The 20,384-nt window shown below is 39.2% G+C and overlaps 1 protein-coding gene and 2 pseudogenes across 23 annotated transcripts in view; 2 read left to right on the top strand and 1 right to left on the bottom strand.

Moving 5' to 3' along the window:
- Zhx3 (zinc fingers and homeoboxes 3) overlaps positions 1 to 20,384 on the bottom strand; it is a 128,010-nt gene that overhangs the window by 79,254 nt on the left and 28,372 nt on the right. The gene's annotated exons all lie outside the window — the stretch shown is intronic.
- On the top strand, positions 117 to 13,570 carry LOC143272664 (glyceraldehyde-3-phosphate dehydrogenase pseudogene; annotated as a pseudogene).
- Positions 18,744 to 20,232, top strand: LOC143272663 (glyceraldehyde-3-phosphate dehydrogenase pseudogene; annotated as a pseudogene).

Below are 20,384 nucleotides of genomic sequence, written 5' to 3'. Positions count from 1 at the left end.
GAGAAAAGAAATCACATTCTAGGAAACTCAGTTATCTATTCTCATTAATCTTTGCTAATTCATTTTCATAGCTCTGCACATATACTACATACACAGAGAAGAGTGAGGTTATCAAAATGCACATGGTGATTCACAGCTACTACAGCAATGATGTGAGCTCTGACCTCTTAAAGCAGAGACAGGAGCATATGAACACAGGTTAGTGAGCTCAGCCATTAAAACAAGATGATTCATATAAATCTCTGCATCTCCATTTAGCTAAGATTCAGATGGCTTGGCAGCAATTATCAGCTGATGAGCACATGGCCTTACAACTTCCAGGATGTACACCCCAAGGATGTGCTAATGTTTTATGTTCTTCCTCCAAAGCCCTAGGGTTTTCCTGGTATGGACTTGAGACACACACACACACACACACACACACACACACACACACACACACACACACGTGCATTCATATTCTTCACTTCTATGCCAAGCAACTATTTTCTCTTTCTTCTCCCCTCTGATCCTTGTATCTACATCATTCCATTTTGCCCAGGAGCAATGTTAGGCACATGGTAATTGTTAGTGAATGAATAAAACAAACTCTTTTCAACAAACACTACCAAAGATGCTTTATGAGGTCTTAAAATTACTTAGAAAAGTCTTAAAAAACAGTGTGCTTGAGTTCTATATTCATTTTCCAAAGCATTCTCCTTGGTTAAAATGCCAATTAGCAGTAAAACAGACCCAAAGTGAGAATACTAGTAGAAGGGCTTGAAATTTCTGACATTCACACTTAGCCTCACTACAGGTGGTCAGGACTGTTGAACATCTGTGAATATGAGCAGGTGTGACCCTCACAAACAAATCACTAACCAAAGTAGCTACAAGTTTACAAGTTATTATTGGCATTCTTTCATCCTTAACATGCACATATGCCTTTCCCATTACACCAAGCCCTGCTCAAGGAGCTTCAGCTATGTTAGCACATACAATCTTTACCATGATCTTAACATGTAAATTCTATTGTTCTAATTATCCAGTTGATGAAACTCAGCAGAAGTTCAGTAAATTATTTAAGCCATTTAGTGTGTGCTATGCTGTTTTTCACAGGCAGACCTTTCTGAGAAAATATAATTTGAGTTTTCCATTAGGTTTAAGTTTCATCCCTATTTACTTTTGTTTCCTTGCTCTGCTGGTATGTTTTGTTAAAGTAATTGTCACCAGATTTTTCCCAATTTACAACTTATTAAAAACCTAATTGTTAACTCTCCAACAACTTTTTCTTATTTTAAAAAATTATCCTATGAACATCAGAAAAAGAAAATCCGGGGGCTGGAGGGATGGATCAGTCACTAAGAACACTGGTTACTCTTGCAGATATCCTGGGTTCAGTTCCCAGAACCCACAGGGCAGCTCACAGCCATCTGTAGTTCCAGTTCCAAGGGATCTAACATCTTTTCCTGTGGGCACCAGGCACACATGTGGTGCACAGACATATATGCAGGTAAACAAGACACTCAGACATATAAAATAAAAATAAGTAATTAAAAAAAGAAAATCCAATAATGTGAAAATCTGAAGCAATAATTAATCTTAAGCTATTACACTCACTCACCTCTATGATTTATTCTATTTATTTTAGCTATTTTGTTATGTTTACCAAATCACCTCTAACTTTAAAGTCACAAAATAAGCAAGAAATTTCTTTACTCTCTAGTTCAGCTGCCTTGATTGTTCAAAGACAAGGACAAAAAACACAGCAGTGACTATGGGCCAGAAGTCATTGGCCTCCTTCATGAAAAAAAAAAGCTTCATGACTGACACATGTCTACTGTGTGAGAAGCTCTTCTCATCCTCAGCTCTACTGACAGAATGCAAGTTAAACTCCATTCTTCAAAACCACAAAGCAGGTGGAAGATAAAGAAATCAATGTATGCAAGTTCTGCATAAACTCTGCTTCGCTGAACTGAAAATAGGCTTTTATATTCCCAGCACCAATTCACCTGGTAACAGGAAGCATTCACAGTGGTTGTAGAGTAAAACTAACATTTCTACTAGCATAGCAGAAAAAGAGGCACAAAACTTCACTGCAACTGCATTTCTTACTAAGTCTTTAAAAATTTCTATACATTTCCATAAAATCAAAATTTGGTGCATTTCCAAACAATACAAAGTTGTTTTAAACATGCCTTTCCAAGTTAAATAAAGGAGATGATCAATGTCATACCAGACTACATTTTAAATCACTCAGTCCAAGGTAGAAAGAAGCTTTTCAAAGTTAAGAAAATAAAGAAAATAAAAATGATACATCAAAACTACATTCCTTAATTGTTATTACAGGAAGAAACCCACTTTGGACCATCTGTCTTCAAGATTAACCACCCACAGCTAGAGAGAATGTCCCAATGGAGCACTACTAAAAAATTATATGGACTCCAATAGTCACAAGGTAACTGTGACAGCAAAGCCATATTTGTGAGATCATAGAAAGTGTATGACATAATTTTTAATTGAAGCAAAATTTACATAGTGTAGTACTAATCATTTTTAAATGCACAACTGAGTGGCATTTAGACCATTCACAGTATTGAGCAACAATTACCTCTACCTAATCACAATTTTTTTTTTCTGGAGCTGAGGACAGAACCCAGGGCCTTGGCGCTTGCTAGGCAAGCACCCTACCACTGAGTTAAATCCCCAACCCCAATATTTTCAAGAATTCAAAATTAAGCCTGGCACTCAAGCAGTTTTAGTACTTTCTTTAACTCCTAGAAATCACTAATTTGCTTTGTTACTTTAATAATTTATTTCTTTTTGTATGTTGTTCTGGAACTCACCAGACTAGTCTTAAACTCACATAGATCCTTCTGCCTCATTCTCCTAAGTGCTGAGATTATAAGGTGTGAGCCACCACGCCCAACTTCTTCAGAATAATTCATATAAATGCAATCATGCAAACGTGACCTTCCATGTCTGCCTTCTTTCACTTAACTCCGAGTTTCATCTAAATTGTATTATGTGTCACTACATTTCTTTTTATGTCAAAAAACCCCCAACTTGTATGAATCACAATTTTTTATTGATTCAGGTATTGATGAATACCAGATTGTTTCCACCTTTTGACCACTGTTAATAGTATTGCTGTTAATAAAACTACTATAAACATTAAAAATTTATTAAATAGAATATAAGTATATATTATATTTATTTTATATATAAATATATGTTATATTATATTATTATATTAAATATATCAAATATATTAAATATTTGAAAACATGTTTCCAATTACTGGGACATAAAATACCTAGGGGTGAAATTGCTGGATCACATGATAATTCTGCATTCAATTTTTTAGGGAGCTACCAAACTGTTTTCAATTGAAGCTACACTATTTACATTCCTACCAGCAAAGTATGTGGTGGGGACTCTTCACATCCTCATCAATACTTAGAACTTTCCATACTTTTGTTCTGCTTTGCTCTCAAGGATGCAGTCATCCTATGGATATGAAGTGGTATGTCACTGTGGATTTATTTTGCATTTTCTTAATGACTAATGAGGCTGAATATTTTTCCATGTGTAGAAACATTTATGCATCTTCTTTGGAAAAAAATGTATTCAAGTCCTTTACTCATATTTTGATTGTGTTATTTTGTTCTTCAGTTTTAAGATTACAGATAGTTAGGCCCTTAAGAGATTTTAATTTTTCTCTTGTTCTGTAAGTTATTTCCATTTACTTGATAGTATCCCTTGGTCCACAAAAGTATTAAACTTTGATGTATTCCAATTTGTCAAATTTTTTTATTTACTGTTTGGGTCCAATGACCACTAAAATAAATCAGAAGGTAACAGTACTTGTCACCAAATCCTGACAAACTGAGTTCAAGCCATAGAACCCACAGTGGAAAGACAGAACAGAATCCTAATTGTCCTCTGATCTCTACACTTTGGTCATGACACACAGGTGTTTAACCTCACATACACATACAAATAATAGTTTAAAATTTTTAAAGATTAGTCTTTGGGGTTGAAGACCTGGTTCAGCACTTACAAGCATTTGTTACTCTTGCAGAAGACCTGTGTTTGGTTCCTAACACCCACATGGTGGCTCACAACCATCCATAATTCCAGTTCCAGGGGATCTGATGTCCTCTTCTGGCCTCCATGGGTATCATACATACATGTAATACATGTACATATATGCAGACAAAACACTCATATATATAAAATAAAGTCTTTTTAAGAGAATTGCTTTATGTTTACTTGAGAGAGTGTCATAGTCTGCTCTCATAACTGGGTCTTTGATTCATTTAACCTTTTATAGTGTTTGGATGCAACTTCACTGTTTTACATGCTGGGCGGTGGTGGTGCACGCCTTTAATCCCAGCACTCGGGAGGCAGAGGCAGGCGGATCTTTGTAAGTTCGAAGCCAGCCTGGTCTACAGAGCAAGATCCAGGAAAGGTGCAAAGCTACACAGAGAAACCCTGTCTTAAAAAAATAAAGCAACTTCACTGTTTTACATAAAGATATTCAATTGTCTCTACACCATTCATTGAAGACATTATCCTTTCACTGTCGAATGGTCTTAACACTATTTTCAAAAACCAAGTGGCCACACACACGTGGGTTATTTATGGATTCTCAGTCTTATTCTACTTATCTACATGTTTGTTATATCAGTACCACACTGTTTATTACAGCTTCATAGTGAAAGCTGAAACTGGGACATGCAAGTCCTCTAACTAAATTTTTCAAGATTGTTTTAACTATTCAAGGCTCTCTGCAATTCCACACAAATGAATGGAACTTGAAACTCACAGACCAGCTTGCACCACTAGCACTTTTAACTACTGGGCCATCTCTCTGGCCCCAAGGAGGATTTTTTTCTCTAATTGTCAAAAAATAAATTTAATCAATAATAAAAAAATCATCTCTAGCTCTAAAACATTAGACTCTTACTTCTCTGATTAATAAGGATAGTGTGTGTGTGTTAGAAGAGTTTGTATTTCAATATTTCAATTATGAAACCTGTTTTTGTATAATATTTTCATTAATTCTTTAAGAACTTCATTGTAATGCATTTTGATCATATTCATACACACTGCTATTCCAACTCCTCTCAGATCCACATTCATCTTGCTTTTTTGTTTTTGTTTCCAAGACAGGGTTTCTTTGTGGAACATGATTTGCAGGATGGCTTTGAACTCACAGAGATCCTCCTGCCTCTGCCTCCCAAGTGCTGGGATTAAAGGCATGCACCACTACACCCAGCTTTGCTTATTTGTTGGTTTTTTTGTTTTTTGTTTTTATTATGTACACAGTGTTGTTTGCATGTATCCCTGAAGGCCAGAAGAGGGAGCCAGATCTCATTACAGATGGCTGTGAGGCACCATGTGGGTGCTGGGAATTGAACTCAGGACCTCTGGAAGAACAGCCAGTGCTCTTAACCTCTGAGCCATCTCTCCAGTCCTTATCTTGCTTATTTGTAATGACCCATGAAGTCCAATTTGTGCTGCTGAAAACTCACAGGGTGGAGCCATCCACTGGATCATTGACGATCTACCAAGAGCCACACCTTTAAAGAAAACTGACTTTCCCTTCCCTACAAGTCAACTGTCAGTGTAGCTCCTCAGTTGGAGGATTATGAGCTCCTCCTAATTCTATGCTAGAATGCTGACTGGCTTGATTTTGTGCAGATCTTATGCAGGCAACCACAATGTCTGTGACTAAGAAAGACTTAAAAAAAGATTTATTTTATTTATACTTATGCAAATGTATGTGTATTTCTGTGTATGTATGCACACATGTACATTGGATCCCCTGCAACTGGAGTTATAGGCTGTTTTGAGCTTCCTGATGTGGGTGCTAGGAACCAAACCCAGGTCCTCTGCAAAACAAATGAGCGTTTTTAACTCTGAGTTATGTCTTCAGCTCAATAAAAAAGGCTCTATAAAAAATGTTTTCTTAAATGTTTTTGGTGAGGCCTATGAAAAAACAATCATTTGATATTACATATTCCTTGGGCTGAACACAATCTGTTTCTTGTTCTTGCATCAAAATTTAAACTAAAAGAGATGTGGTAACATAGGAAAAAACAACTGTAGTGCTTTCTAAGACTAGCAACTTCAAAAAGCCCAAGTCATTTGAGACTGGAAGATTGAGTCTATGAAGCAAGGGATTGCTGCTACACCTGTGTCTGGTGTCAACTTCTCAAAGACTCCAGAACCAGGAAGTCCTTCTGACACAGAAGGTGGAAAGGGCTTTCTGTATGGACCTGCCACTACCTAATGAGGTCCTCTCTTCAGGGCTTTCAACAAAATAACTGAATTGTACCTATCCGCCATACTCTTCTGCTCTAGTTGCACTTAGTTCACCTGAACTGAATGTCAAGACTCAGGTGGGACATGAGGCTTTCTGATTGGTGGTGGAACAGAGGAAAAGAAAGATGTTATTTATATTTGTGCAAATGTGTGTATATCTGAATGTGTGTATGTTAACATGGAGTTATAGCTGTTGTGAGCTGCCTAAACTCTACAGGAAATGAGCCTCGGCTTCTCAAACCCACAACTCAGAATCTCTAATTTGGGGTAGCACATAGTACCCTAACAGAGGACAATGACTTGAGTCTGTGCTTTTCATTTCCAGGAGTCAAGAGTGGGTTTTTGCTTGGTCCCTTCATATCACGTCTGCTAGAAGAGTAGACAAGGGCTGCACAGCAAGGGTTTCAAGCACTAGTGCTCCTCAACCCTCAAGACTAAAGCAGAAGGGAGCCCAGGCCAGGCCCTCAGGACACTTGCTGCAGGGCTGGCTAGGGCTAGTTCCAGTGTTGTGACAACTGCTGTGATCTGCCTTCCTGCACTGGTTTCTCTATTGGATGGTAACTGGGATAGCTTCTTGAATCTTAGCCCAACTTTTCTTCCCCCTTCGCTTTTTTTTTCTTTTTTTTTCTTTTTTCTTTTTTAATGTGAGCTCCTCACTGATTTGCAGGCCCACTATTTGGTGTTTAAAAGCTGAATTGCTGATGTGGCCATCTGGGACTTCAGTTTTATTCTCTGCTCTCTGTGGTGGTCCTTGTTATAAGTGTCTGAAAGCCAACTCTTTATTGCAAGGCAAATGCCTGGTTTGCAAGCTCCACCAGACAGGAAAAGGGAAGCAGATGGCATGCTGAGGTTTCTGAAACAGCTACAAACTGACCAGACTTAATTTTAAAGTAGCCAGTATCTAAGCAGATACAAGGCTAGCCAACACGAGAATAGACAGACCGTGGTAAACAAGCAGTGGAACACTACTCATCAATAAAAAAGAATATTCACCTAATATATATCACAAATTGATCTCAAAATCATATTGAACAAATGAAGCTTAGACCTAAAAGAAAATATGTAATTCTGGCTTATAGAATTTTAGGGAAGACAGAAGTAATCTCTGGTGGTAAAAAATTTAAAAAGAGATTACATGTTAATGATGACAAGAGAGAATATGAAAGATCTTTTCCAGGGGTACAAAAATGTTCTATATAACATGGTTTGTGATGGTGATTGCCCTTTTCAAAACACACAATTAAAATCTGCATGTTTTCCTCTATGTAAATTACACCTCAATTGTTAAAAATTTAAAAGTTCAAAGATCTTTTTTTAAAAAATGACACAAAGGCAGTTTTTCATCATTACTATGTGGTTATCATTTTGAGGTAGAAGTAAGATATTTGAATATGTATTCTTATATCTTTAAGGTCAATGAGCTGGCTCTATGGGTGAAAACATTTGCCACTAAGCCTGACAACCTGAGTTTAATCTCCAGGACCCACATCTCAGGAAGAAGAGAACTGACTCCGGAAAGCTGACTCCTGACCTCCACCTGCATGCTATTGCATGCATGCACACAAACACACACAATTAATGCAATTAAAATTAAAATACATGTGGCTATAGAGTTTAAAAACAAGTGGTTAAAAGCTCTTGTTGTTGTTGCAAAAGACCAGGGTTTGATTCTCAGCACACACATGGACGCTCACCACCTTCGTAGGCATCTGGCATGCATGTGGTACACAGACCTACATTAAGGCAAAACACATACATAAAATAATAACAATAAATCAAAAAATACATATATATCTAAGTGAAACAATGATGCATCTCTTTAAAGTTGTTCAGAAGTTTATCTTAATTTAATTAATTATTTACAGTGTGTGTGTATGTGGTGTATGTGTGGGTGTGCACATGCAGAGGCCAGATGTTAACATCAGGTTTTCCTCCTCTATCACTACACACCTTGTTTTTGAGACAGAGTTTCTTTTACTGAACCCAAGGCTCAGCTGTTTAATCTAGAATGGCTAGACAGAGCTCCAGGTGTCCAGCTACCTTGGCACCAACCCTGGAACTAAAGTTATAGGTGAGCAGCATAGCATCCAGCTTTTATGTGAGCACTGTAGATCTAAATTCCGGTTTATATTATTGTGCAACCACTGTACCCACTGAGACATCTCCCTGGCCTTCATTTAATAAATTCTAACTTAATTACATCGACATTTCTTTCAAGTTTCTCTAACTCTAACCTCCCCTCCATGACAAATATTTTAGGTATGTTTGAAAGTATAAAGTACAGTATAGAGGATAGACATATTAACTTGATTTTTTAATATGTAAAAATAAAGCAGATTATAAAGCCATATATATTCTATATGGCAAACTGGGAGATACAAAAGTGTATTTAAGACAATAGAGGGTACTCTGTGATGGTCAATTTTGACTAACTGGCTTTAGAAACATCTGTATTAGTAAAAACATATCTCTGGGTGTTTTCAGAAGCAATTAGATCATGGAGACTATCACTTAGGCTTTATAGAATGATGGCAGAAATCAGGTGAAGAGGAGGAGGAAGGGGCATGCCCTTAAGGCCTATCTCCTGCCTTGAATTCTTCCTATATTCCCCCTCTTTCTGCTTTCCACCTACCAAGAACAGTCTCTGTCACACACCCCAGCATGATGTCATGCCAGATGTGTGCAGCCAAACAACCATGACTGATACCATTGAAACTGTCCTAGTTAGGGTTGGCATTGCTGTGATAAAACACCATGACCAAAAGCAACTTGTGGAGGAAAGGTTTATTTAAATCACAGTTCCATATCACAAAAGTCCATCATCAGAAGCAGTGAGGGCAGGAATTCAAGCAAGGCAGGAACATGGAGGCAGGAACTCCTGTAGAGGCCATGGAAGGGTGCTGCTTACTGATTTGCTCATCATGGCTTACTCAGCTTGTTTTCGTAGAGAACCTAGGACTGCCAGCCCAGGGATAGTACCACGCACAATGGGCTGGGCCCTGGGTCCTCCTACCTCAATCACTAAGAAAATGCCCTAGCTGGATCTCATGGAAGCATTTTCTCATTGAAGCTCCCTCCACTCCTGATAACTCTAGCTTGTGTTAAGTTAACATAAAAACAGCCAGCACAGGAACCATAAGCCAAAATAAATTTTTCTTCCCTTGTTACTAGCAGACATGTTATCACAGCAGTGAGAAAAACTGAGTCATAATAAAAGTTAAGGCATAAAGAAGAAAACTAGGGGGCTGGAGAGATGGCTCAGTGATTAAGAGCACTGACTGCTCTTCCAGAGAACCCAAGTTCAATTCCCAGCACCCATGTGGCAGCTCACAATTGTCTGTGACTCCAAGATCTGACACCCTCACACAGACATACATGCAGGCAAAACATCAATGCATATAAAATAAAAATAAATTTTAAAACAAAAAATAAAAGTAATTCCAAAAAATATATGCTACCCAGATATCAGTACTGTCAATATTTGATAACACACACACACACACACACACACACACTCAAACCAACTAAATAATGTATATAATAATGTTATTTTCATTTTAATGTGTGTAACAAATACTTCCCATGTTGTTGAGTATTTTTACTATGCTTCTCTGGTTAAACATTTTCATGTGATTATTATCATCCACACATTTCTATGGAACAAGTTGATAATATAATAATTTCATATATTTACTTTAGAAACATAGAAAATAAAGAAGAGCATAAGACTGTATAGTGAAAACATAATTCAAACCATAATAACAACCATGACTGTGAAATCTCATTGTTCTTTTTACTGTGGCTCAATATGCTATGGGTGTTTTCTCACTCAGCATCATTACACAAGCATCATCTCTGTTGTTGCAATTTTTTTAGCTTCACCTTGATTGCTCAATTTTGTTAGCTGCATAATTTATCATAGTTAAAAATCACTACTGTGATGGCTATTCTTGATTATCAAATTGAATATATATGGAATTAACTAAAATTCAAAAATGGTGGGCACACCTCTAAGGTATTTTTGTTTAATTTGAGGTAGGAAGAACCACTTCTAATCTTGAACTTCGAGGTAGGAAGACATGTCTTTAATCCAGATCTTTGGAGCTGGGAAAACCCACCTCTAATCTGGGCCAAATCTCCTGCTGGAAGCCTATATAAGGACATGGAAGAAGGAAGCTTTTGGTTTTTGTCTGCTTGCTCTTGGTCTCACTCCACTGGCAAGTCCATTCCTCATTGGCATTAGAGCTTACTTCTTTGGGATTCCAGTGTGTGCCAAAGAACAGCTAAGACATCCAGCCTCATGGACTGAACAACCACTGGATTGTTGGACTTTTCATTTACAGCTAGCCATTGTTGGATTAGCTGGACCACAGCCTGTAAGTCATTCTAATATATCCCCTTTATATGTATGTGTGTGTATCTGTATGTATATGTATATATATATATATATATATATATATATATATATATATATATATATATATATATATATATATATATATATGGAGAGAGAGAGAGAAAGAGAAACAGCTAAACATGTTTGGCTTTGGTTTTACTCTACCTTGTATCATTTTTGCATGTAAATTACTGTCTTCATCCATGATTATTTCATTAGGATAGGCCTCAAGAATTTGAATTCTTAGGTCAAAGCATTTTTACAAATATTTTAAGACCCATCTTGCCAAGCTACATTGTGCCACTTTTATTCCACAAGTATATGAGAATGTCTTCTATACTCTTGTCTGCATGCAATGTCCTGTTCTCTGTATTTCACACACTCTCTACCCCCATACACTCCCTACCATAATATCCACACCCATAGACACAAACACACTTTGCTAACTTGATACAAGAAAAATAGTATTTTACAAGTTCAAATGCATTTTTCATTAACAGAATGAAGTTGTTTTTCCATTTAGTTAAAACATCCATTGCTCCTCTTCTGTAGCTAGTATGCTAAATTTCTTGAACACTTTTTAGGATAATAAAAAAGTGTTAGAAATTTCTGGTTCAGCATGTGCACATGTGTATGCAGGTTTGTCTACCAAAAAAATGCATGTATGAGGCCAGAGGTGGACATCTGGTGTCTTCTATCACTCCCCACCTTATTTTTTGAGACAGGGGCTATCTCTGAACCTGGTACTTACTGCTTTTCAGTTTAACTGGCTGGCCATGATAGCCCCCTGTCTCTGTACCCATGACATACCAGTTGGGGTTACAGACACACGGCAGCCTCAAACTTTCTACATGGTTAATAAGAGTCTAAACTCATGCTGCAGAGCAAGAACTCTATCAACTGAACTATCTCTCCAGGCCCCTCTTCCATCTCTTCAGATGCCCCATGTAAAATACTAGTTATTATAAGAATATATATTATAAAATATAAAGGGATGATAGAGTGGCACAGTATAATAGGAAAACATTATCAGAACAGAGTGATTACTGAAGGCATACAAAATTTAAAAAGCAATCAAGATCATGTAGGAAAAAACCTCTATCTGAATCAAGCAAAAAGAAAGGACTCCTAAGACTGTGTGTTTATCCATATAACCCTGGGGGAAGCAAACCTAAATTCAGATAGTAGAAGCTGATGTGGAAGTAGAAAGGAGACAGGGATTGCCAATAGAATAATTAAAGGTCTGGGGAACAGTTGTATCTTCTAATGTTCTCATAAGGGCTGAGCTATTAGAACAGCTCTCTATATTGAAGGAGTGTATTAGCTGTGGAGACCACCCACATAGGCACTAAGACTACAAAGTGAAAAAATAGCAACACAATGATAAGGCACACACCCACCCAGAAGGCAACTGGCTTTGAACAGAGTGCTTATTAGGACAAGGGCACCTGTAGCTTGAATTTACTTCTGAAAGAATGGTAATTGCCACTTGAGTTGAGAGAACCCAATTCAGTTACCACTCTGATCACATAAGCAGAGTCATCTGGGAGCTTCTTAAAAACAGCAATCATCTAGACCCCACAATTCAACTGAGTAGTACTGGCAGGAGTGGGCCCAGGTGTGTATATTTTAAAACTCACCAGGAAATTCAGTACTGTCCTAGTTTGAAATTGTTTATCTAACTCTGTTCCTTCCCATTCCATGGACACCTGCATCTTCTCATGCAGTACCAGCCTAGTCCCTGAGACACTGTGGTAAAGGTCAGAGTGAACACATTTGGCCATATTGGGCACCTAGTTACCAGGGCTTCTTTCAACTCTGGCAAAGTAGATATTGTTACCATTAGTGGCTCTTTTCATTGACCTCAACTACATGGTCTACAAGTTCCAGTATGACTCTACCATGGCAAATTCCGTGGCAGAGTCAAGGATAAGAAAAGGAAACTTGTCATCAACAGGAAGGTCATCATCATCTTCCAGGAGTGAAAGCCCACCAAAATCACATTTGTTGATACTGTGCCAAGTATGTTGTGGAGTCTACTGGTGTCTTCACCACCATGGGGAAGGCAGGGATCCTATTGAAAGATGGGGCCAGAAAGGTCATCATCTCTGTCTCTTATGCTTATGCTCCCATGTTTGAGATGGGTGTGAACCATGAGAAGTGTAACAACTCACTCAAGATTGTCAGCAATGCTTTCTATACCACCAACTGCTTAGCCCCCTTGGCCAAGGTTATCCATTGACAACTTTGGCATTGTGGAAGGACTCGTGGCCACAGTCTATGCCATCACTGCCACCTAGAAGACTGTGGATGGCTCCTCTGAGAAGCTGTAGCATGGTAGCCATGGGGCTGCCCAGAATATCATCCTTGCATCCACTGGTGCTGCCAAGGTTGTGGACAAGGTCATCCCAGGGCTGAACAGGAAGCTCATTGGCATGGGCCTTCCATGTTCCTACCCCCAATGTGCCTCTCGTGGATCTGACATTCTACCTGAGAAAGCTGCCAAGTATGACGACATCAAGAAGGTAGTGAGGCAGGGATTGCAGGGCCCACTAAGGGCATCTTTGGCTACACTGAGGATGAGGTTGTCTCCTGTAACTTTAATAGTGACATCCACCCTTCTACCTTTGATGATGAGGCTGTCATGACTCTCAATGACCACTTTGTAAAGCTCATTTCCTGATATGACAATGACTATAGTTATAGAAACAGAGTGGTGGACCTCATGGTATACATGGCCTCCAAAGAGTAAGAAGTCCTTAACCATCCACCCCAACAAGAACACAGGAAGAAGAGAAAGGCTCTTGACTACTGAGGAGTCCCTGTCCCAAGTCAGCCCCCAACACTGAGCATCTCCCCTCACAGTTTCCATTCCTGACCCCCAGAAGAGGGGAGGGACTTAGGGAGCACCACTCTCTTGAATATTATCAATAAAGTTCACTGAACTCCCCCCACAAAAGAAAAGAAAGTTGCTTTTCTGGATCCTCATTTATAAATATTAATAGAAACCAAACTAACAAACTAAGAAAAAACAGTAGATTAAAAAGTGAGGGCTGTATGCTCAGTTGGTACAGTGCTTGCTTAGCATGCACAAAGTCCTAGATTTGATCCCCAGGACCACATAAAACTGAACATGATAATGCATGCCTGTAATCTAGCACTTGGAAATTGATGCAAGAGTATCAGAAATTCAAGGTTATTCTTGGCCTCATAATGAGTTCAAAGCCAGCCTGGGCTACAAGAAATGGGAATAAAGAGGACAGGGATTTGGGTTCAAGTAAGAGAGAATGGAAGAAGACATTAACACAGTTGACTTAGGTTTCCAAAAGACCACCCTCGCTGAAGTGCCAAATGGATGATAATGGAGGCCGGAATATGAGCAGAAAGAGAAAGCAGATGGCTGTTGCAGAAGTCTGCATTTGTGCCACAGTAGGCTGCTGGCAATGGAGAGGGTTCTCTGTGTGCTGGAAGCAGGAGGCATCAGCAGGCTTCTGGTGGGCTGCACATAAGGAACAGTGTTTAATGATGGATCTCAACTTTGTAGCTTTAATTACTAAATCCAGGACAGTATTGTTCTACCAAAATGGAGAAGATAACAGGATAGTTCTGAAGACATCAAATAAATGCCCAGAAAATCCGCAGTATTTTTACTCAGGACTAATTTTTCTAGATTCTGCAAATATCAAAGGCAACCCTATGTTTTATCTCACCCTTCCTATCAAGTAGTAATCCTCCTCAATACATATTTTTATGCACATTTAACTCTAGGAGTAATGCTCCAGATGTCTACAAGGCTTTTAATACCTCTAATGAGGTTCATATATCAGATACACCCTAGAACCCTAAGTCTATTACATATAGTAAAGCAGGGATAGTGGAGGTATTTAATGAGATTGGAAATGACACATGGCTACTTTTCACTAATATTTCCTAAAGATTACTCTTAACAGCTAGAATTGGTGTGAGTATACTAAAATGTGAATGCACCTCCAAAGACACATCACAACTCCTAGATGTCCCTCCTGGGTTGTGCAGTTGTGTATCTACATACATTGACACAGCAGTGGTTTTCTAGGTCATGGAAATGACACATCTCTGCTCTGCATCTGGCCAATTCTGTAGAGATCCCCAGAGTTCATAATGCAGGGTTTCAGCTCTCCACTATGAAGCTGGATATCCTGTAACATCAAGACTGTTCACTACAAAGGGCAAAGGTAAGTACCTCTTCTAAGAAGACTAGTCAATGAACACTAACAAAACATATCTATGAGCCAAAGGCAAACATAAAGAATCACAACCTCCAATTTCTAAATTACAGCCTATTCAGCTTCTCTTACCAATAGTAAATAGAAAACCATCTTAAAGGTCTTCAGGGGACAAAGGACTAGGAGAAAAGTAAAAGTGGACAGCTTCTTACTCTCTACACATATACATATTTTTGGATATGTTAAGTATATGTGTGTGAATTAGATGCATAACTTAAAAGAAAAATGTAATACAATTTAGTCTCCCTATAGCAATAAATATTGTATATCATGTTTCAACTACAAAATATAAAATGCTTATTGCATAATGACTTTTAAAAATACAGCTATTGATTAAATAAATTAATTTAAGCACTGCATTTGGTATTTATAAGGCACCAAGCAACATGCTGTACTAGACTCTCCTCTGCTCAAGCCACTAACTGTTCTGTGTCCATCTATGCTGTTCCAGGTGCTTCAGGTCTTACCTTACATGCCAGCAATTTCCAAAGCCAGCTTCCTCTCACCACAGGCCTGCTAGCTGCACACTGCACACCAGCTCTTGGATAACCCATTTCCTCCAAAGCTCTGCATGTCCCAAACTTGTCCCAAAAGAATCATCCTCTCCTTCAGACCTGATCCATCTCTTCCATTGCTCACCTCAATGTATAAGCAATAACGAAACCTATGTTTTTCTACTATCTCCAACTTCCACCAGTATTCAATACCTATTAACTTCCCTTCCTGAGATTTTCTTTAATATGCTAGCTATTCAGTTACATCTGTTCAAAGAAACAGCCTGATATAGATATGATAGGATGAAAGGGTAGATTATTGAATCTACTTTTAAAGAGTAACTTGTTTAAAATGTTTTACATTGCTATGGATTTTAGTTTATTGATACAAATTTAAAGTTAATTTTGTTATACTGTGTGTATATTTTTACTCTTGTTTGAGGTATTATGTTTATATAATTCATTTAGATTGTAATGAATAATTAAGAAATACAGATTAATAATTAGTCTTCTATGATAGTCAAACTTATAGTCATGTTGTTTTCTAGGTATACATAGATATAATTCAATTAGGTAGGTAATCTTCAAACACTTCAAAGACCTACAGAATATAGCATTTAAAATGTTTTAAAAATTTAAACTTTCTGGACAATGAGACATGTCTGCTCCTGACAGCACCGATTTACTTCAGAGAGGAGGATGGGCATCGAATACACTCTATATGGAGTTTATCTTCTTCTTGGCAAAAATAGCCATTTGGGCAAGAAACTGTTCTTGCCTGGACTGCTTGATTGACTGGACATACAGGACTCATAGAAAAGTGACCACTGAACTTTGCTTGGTGAAATGGTCCTTCAGGTTCCTGCTTTGCAGAGGAAACTGCCAGACATTCTACAGAACACAGAGAGAAATGACTGAGAGACTCTAGGCCTATGGGCTGAAGACAGATGCCCCAACTTTACAAAGGAACATTAGGTGACTGTCCAGGCTGCCAGCTGTCTCTGTCTACCCTACAAGACTCCCGAAAGTTGCTTGCATCCTTCTCCCGTTTCTCAGGTAATAGTATATCCTTCTGGGGTCTTTGATGTAGTTGAAGACTAGAGTTATAATTTCCTCAGTTATGATTAAAGATAAGTTAGATATAAAACCTTAGACTCACAAATATAAGATAGATAGGATATCTTCTTTAATATTGTAACTGTAATTCTTGCTGGATAATTGTTTTGTTATATGTAATTTTACTATATGAAAGTTAAAACCTTCCTTTAAAAAAAAAGAAAAGAAAACAGAAAAGGGGAAGTGCTGTGAATATCACTCTATATAAATAAAATGCTGATTGGCCAGTAGCCAGGCAGGAAGTATAGGCGAGACAAGCAGAGAAGAGAATTCTGGGAAGTGGAAGGCTCAGGCAGAGAAACACTGCCAGCCACCACCATCAAAAGCCAGATGTAAGGTACAGGTAAGTCACGAGCCACATGGCAACTTATAGATTAATAGAAATGGGTTAATTTAAGATATAAGAACTAGATAACAAAAGCCTGCCACGGCCATACAGTTTATAAGCAATATAAGTCTCTGTGTGTTTACTCGGTTGGGTCTGAATGGCTGTGGGACTGGCGGGTGAGAGAGATTTGTCCTGACCATGAGCCAGGCAGGAAAACTCTAGCTACAACAGCCCTTCTCACCAAGATTCCAGTCTCCAAGCTCTCTGCATTCCACTCTCTAGACTGCTCTGGATTTTTTTTCTCCCTTTTCCCCTCCATCTTCTCTTCCAGTTTTTGGAGTTTTTCCTCAAACTGACCATACAGCCCAGGAGGGCCTGAAACTAGAAATCTTCCCACCTCAGATTCCTGATTGAGTATATGTGCAGGCTCGATCTTTCCTGATGGAAATCTGGTCAGTTGTTTCCTTGCTACATAGTGAGGCTCCCTTCCTCAAAACCTCAGCATCAAATCTATGAATGCTACCATCTGAACCAGGCTCCTCCCCACCCTTCCCAGCCTCATAGTCCACCAATTTAATTACCACCAAGCTCTAGCTCCATCTACCCACCCCCAACCTGCATAACAAGTTCTTGCCAGATTCCTCAGGGTCCTACCACATGTTTCCCCCTGAGTTCTTGTCACACTGCTTCCTCTATATACACTCTCACTTCTCCCTTGGTGTGGTTCACTCTTACTAGTCCTTTACTCTTCAGCTCTGGCATTTCTTTCTCCCAACATCCCCTAATTGCCTCTGCTCCTCCTCCTCCAAATACTAGTTTGGTTGTCCTGTTTTCACCAGTCTGGAGGAACTGGAATGCTAACCTGCAATTTCCTCTTACTTTTCACATTCACACCAACTGTACATTACTTGAAGCCAAAGATCCTGTCTACTGCCCTTTTCCATGGAAGATACTTATATCAATAAACACTGGTTTTTTTCTTCCCACAACCACTTCATTACTGTTCAATGTAGATGGAAAAGGGGTGAGGGATAAAAGCTAGTCCTTTTTCACCTTCCCCTTTACCTCCAAATTTTGCTGTGCCAAATGTTTTAAAACTTTGAAAAAGGCCGGGCGTTGGTGGCGCACGCCTTTAATCCCAGCACTCGGGAGGCAGAGCCAGGCGGATCTCTGTGAGTTCGAGGCCAGCCTGGGCTACCAAGTGAGCTCCAGGAAAGGCGCAAAGCTACACAGAGAAACCCTGTCTCGAAAAACCAAAAAAAAAAAAAAAAAAAAAAAAAAACTTTGAAAAAGCCGGGCGGTGGTGGCGCACGCCTTTAATCCCAGCACTCGGGAGGCAGAGCCAGGCGGATCTCTGTGAGTTCGAGGCCAGCCTGGGCTACCAAGTGAGCTCCAGGAAAGGCGCAAAGCTACACAGAGAAACCCTGTCTCGAAAAACCAAAAAAAAAAAAAAAAAAAAAAAACTTTGAAAAAATATGCCCCCTGAGATGTCATTAATAATATTTTCATTATAAACCCTTTTAGCTATATAAAGGGCATCCAGCATGTTGGACTCCTTTTCCCTTAGAGAATGGGTGGAGTGAATTATATTCTGGGCATTATTACACTCTAGTGACCCATGGGCCAAGAAACTTCCAGAAGTGGAGCTAGGGATGTAACTTTCCCAGCATGCATAAAGCCCTGAGTTTGACCCTCAGCACTACACACCAGGTGAGAACAGACTAGGCTACATGAGGCCTTGTGTCAAAGAAAAGAAAAATGCTCTCTGATCTTTTCCCTCCCAGGAACAGCCATTTCTTCTCACTCAGTGCCAGCCTCATCCATGAGACATGATGGTAAAAGTCGGAGTGAATAAATTTGGCCATACTGAGCAGCAGGTCTCTTAGGCTGCCATCAACTCTGGCAAAATGGATATTGTTGCCATCAGTGACCCATTTATTGACCTCAATTACATGGTCTTGAAGTATGAGTCCACACATGGCAATTTCCACAGCATAGTCAAGGCTGAGAATAAGAAACTTGTCATCAATGAAAAGGCCATCTCCATCTTCCACAAGAGAGATCTCACCAACATCAAATGGCTAACTGTCGTGGACCCAACCTTACCAGTGTCTTCACTATCATCAAGTAGTTGAGGGCCCATTTAAAGGGTTGAGCCAAAAGGGTCATCATCTCTGCCTCTTCTGCTGATACCCTCTCGTTTGTGATAGGTGTGAACCACCAGAAGTATAACAACTCATACCAGATTGTCAGCACTGCCTCTGTGCCACCAGCTGTGTACCCCTTGTTGCAGGATATTTTATCACACTGTGTGAAGATGTGTCACTGTTTTCCCTTTTCTGCCTAAGATAACTGATTGGTTTAATGAAGAGCTGAACAGCCAATAGCTAGGCAGGAGAGAATAGCTGGGACTTGTGGTTAGAGAGGGAACTTGGGAATGAATCTATACATGCATGAGATGCCAGCGAGACACTGAGGAAGTTGGACGTACAATATGGAGGAGAAGTAACTAGCCATGGCAGAATGCAGATTAATATAAAGGGTTAATTTAAGTCTTAAGAGCTAGTTGGGAACAAACCTAAGCTAAGGCCAAGCTTTCATAATTAATAAGAAGTCTCCATGTCATTATTGGGGAGCTGGAGGTCCCAAAGAAAATCCAACCAGAAAGTCCAACTATACCCCACCTAAATCAATCAACAACTTTCATCACTGAAGAACTCATGATCACAGTCCATGCCATTACCATCACCCAGAAGGCTGTCAGTGTCCCCTCTTGGAAACTGTGACATGATGGCCCTGGGGCTACTTAGAACACCATCCTTACATTCACTGACTCTGAATGTATCCAGAGATAAATGGGAAGCTCATTGGTATGGCCTTCTACAGTTCTATCCCCAACATGTCCACTGTGGATCTGACCCATAACCTGGAGAAAGCAGCCAAATGTGATGATATCAAGAAGGTGGTAAAGCAATCATCAGAGAACTTGCTAAAGAGCATTCTGAGCTACAATGAGAATCAGGTTGTCTTATTGTCTCCTGTGACTTTAATAATGACATTCACCCTTCCATTTTTGATACTTGATGCTGGAGCTGGCACTGCCTTCAAAGACCACTTTTGTCAAGCTCAATGTTTTGTGTGCCAATGAATTTGGCTACAGCAACAGGGTGGTGAACCTCATCATCACATGCTCTTGAAAGAATAAGAAGCCCTGGACTACTCACCCCAGAAAGAATAAGAGAGAGAGGCTCTCAAATACTAGGAACTCCCTGCCCCAACTCAACTGCCAACACACAGAACATTTCCCCTCACAATCTCTATCTCAGATCCCCAGAAGAAGAGGAAGGACTTAGGGAGCTCCCTTCTTGCACATACTACCAATAAAGTTCACTGTGCTCCCCAAATAAGGAAGAAGAAACTTCTAGAAGTACTTTTTAAACAATTGTAGCCCACACTTCTTACCAAATGAGTTG

The sequence above is a fragment of the Peromyscus maniculatus genome, chromosome 4 (genome assembly GCF_049852395.1).
Source record: "Peromyscus maniculatus bairdii isolate BWxNUB_F1_BW_parent chromosome 4, HU_Pman_BW_mat_3.1, whole genome shotgun sequence".
Taxonomy (NCBI): domain Eukaryota; kingdom Metazoa; phylum Chordata; class Mammalia; order Rodentia; family Cricetidae; genus Peromyscus; species Peromyscus maniculatus.
Note: the sequence above shows the minus strand (reverse complement) of the source record. Positions and strands in the feature narration are given on the sequence as shown.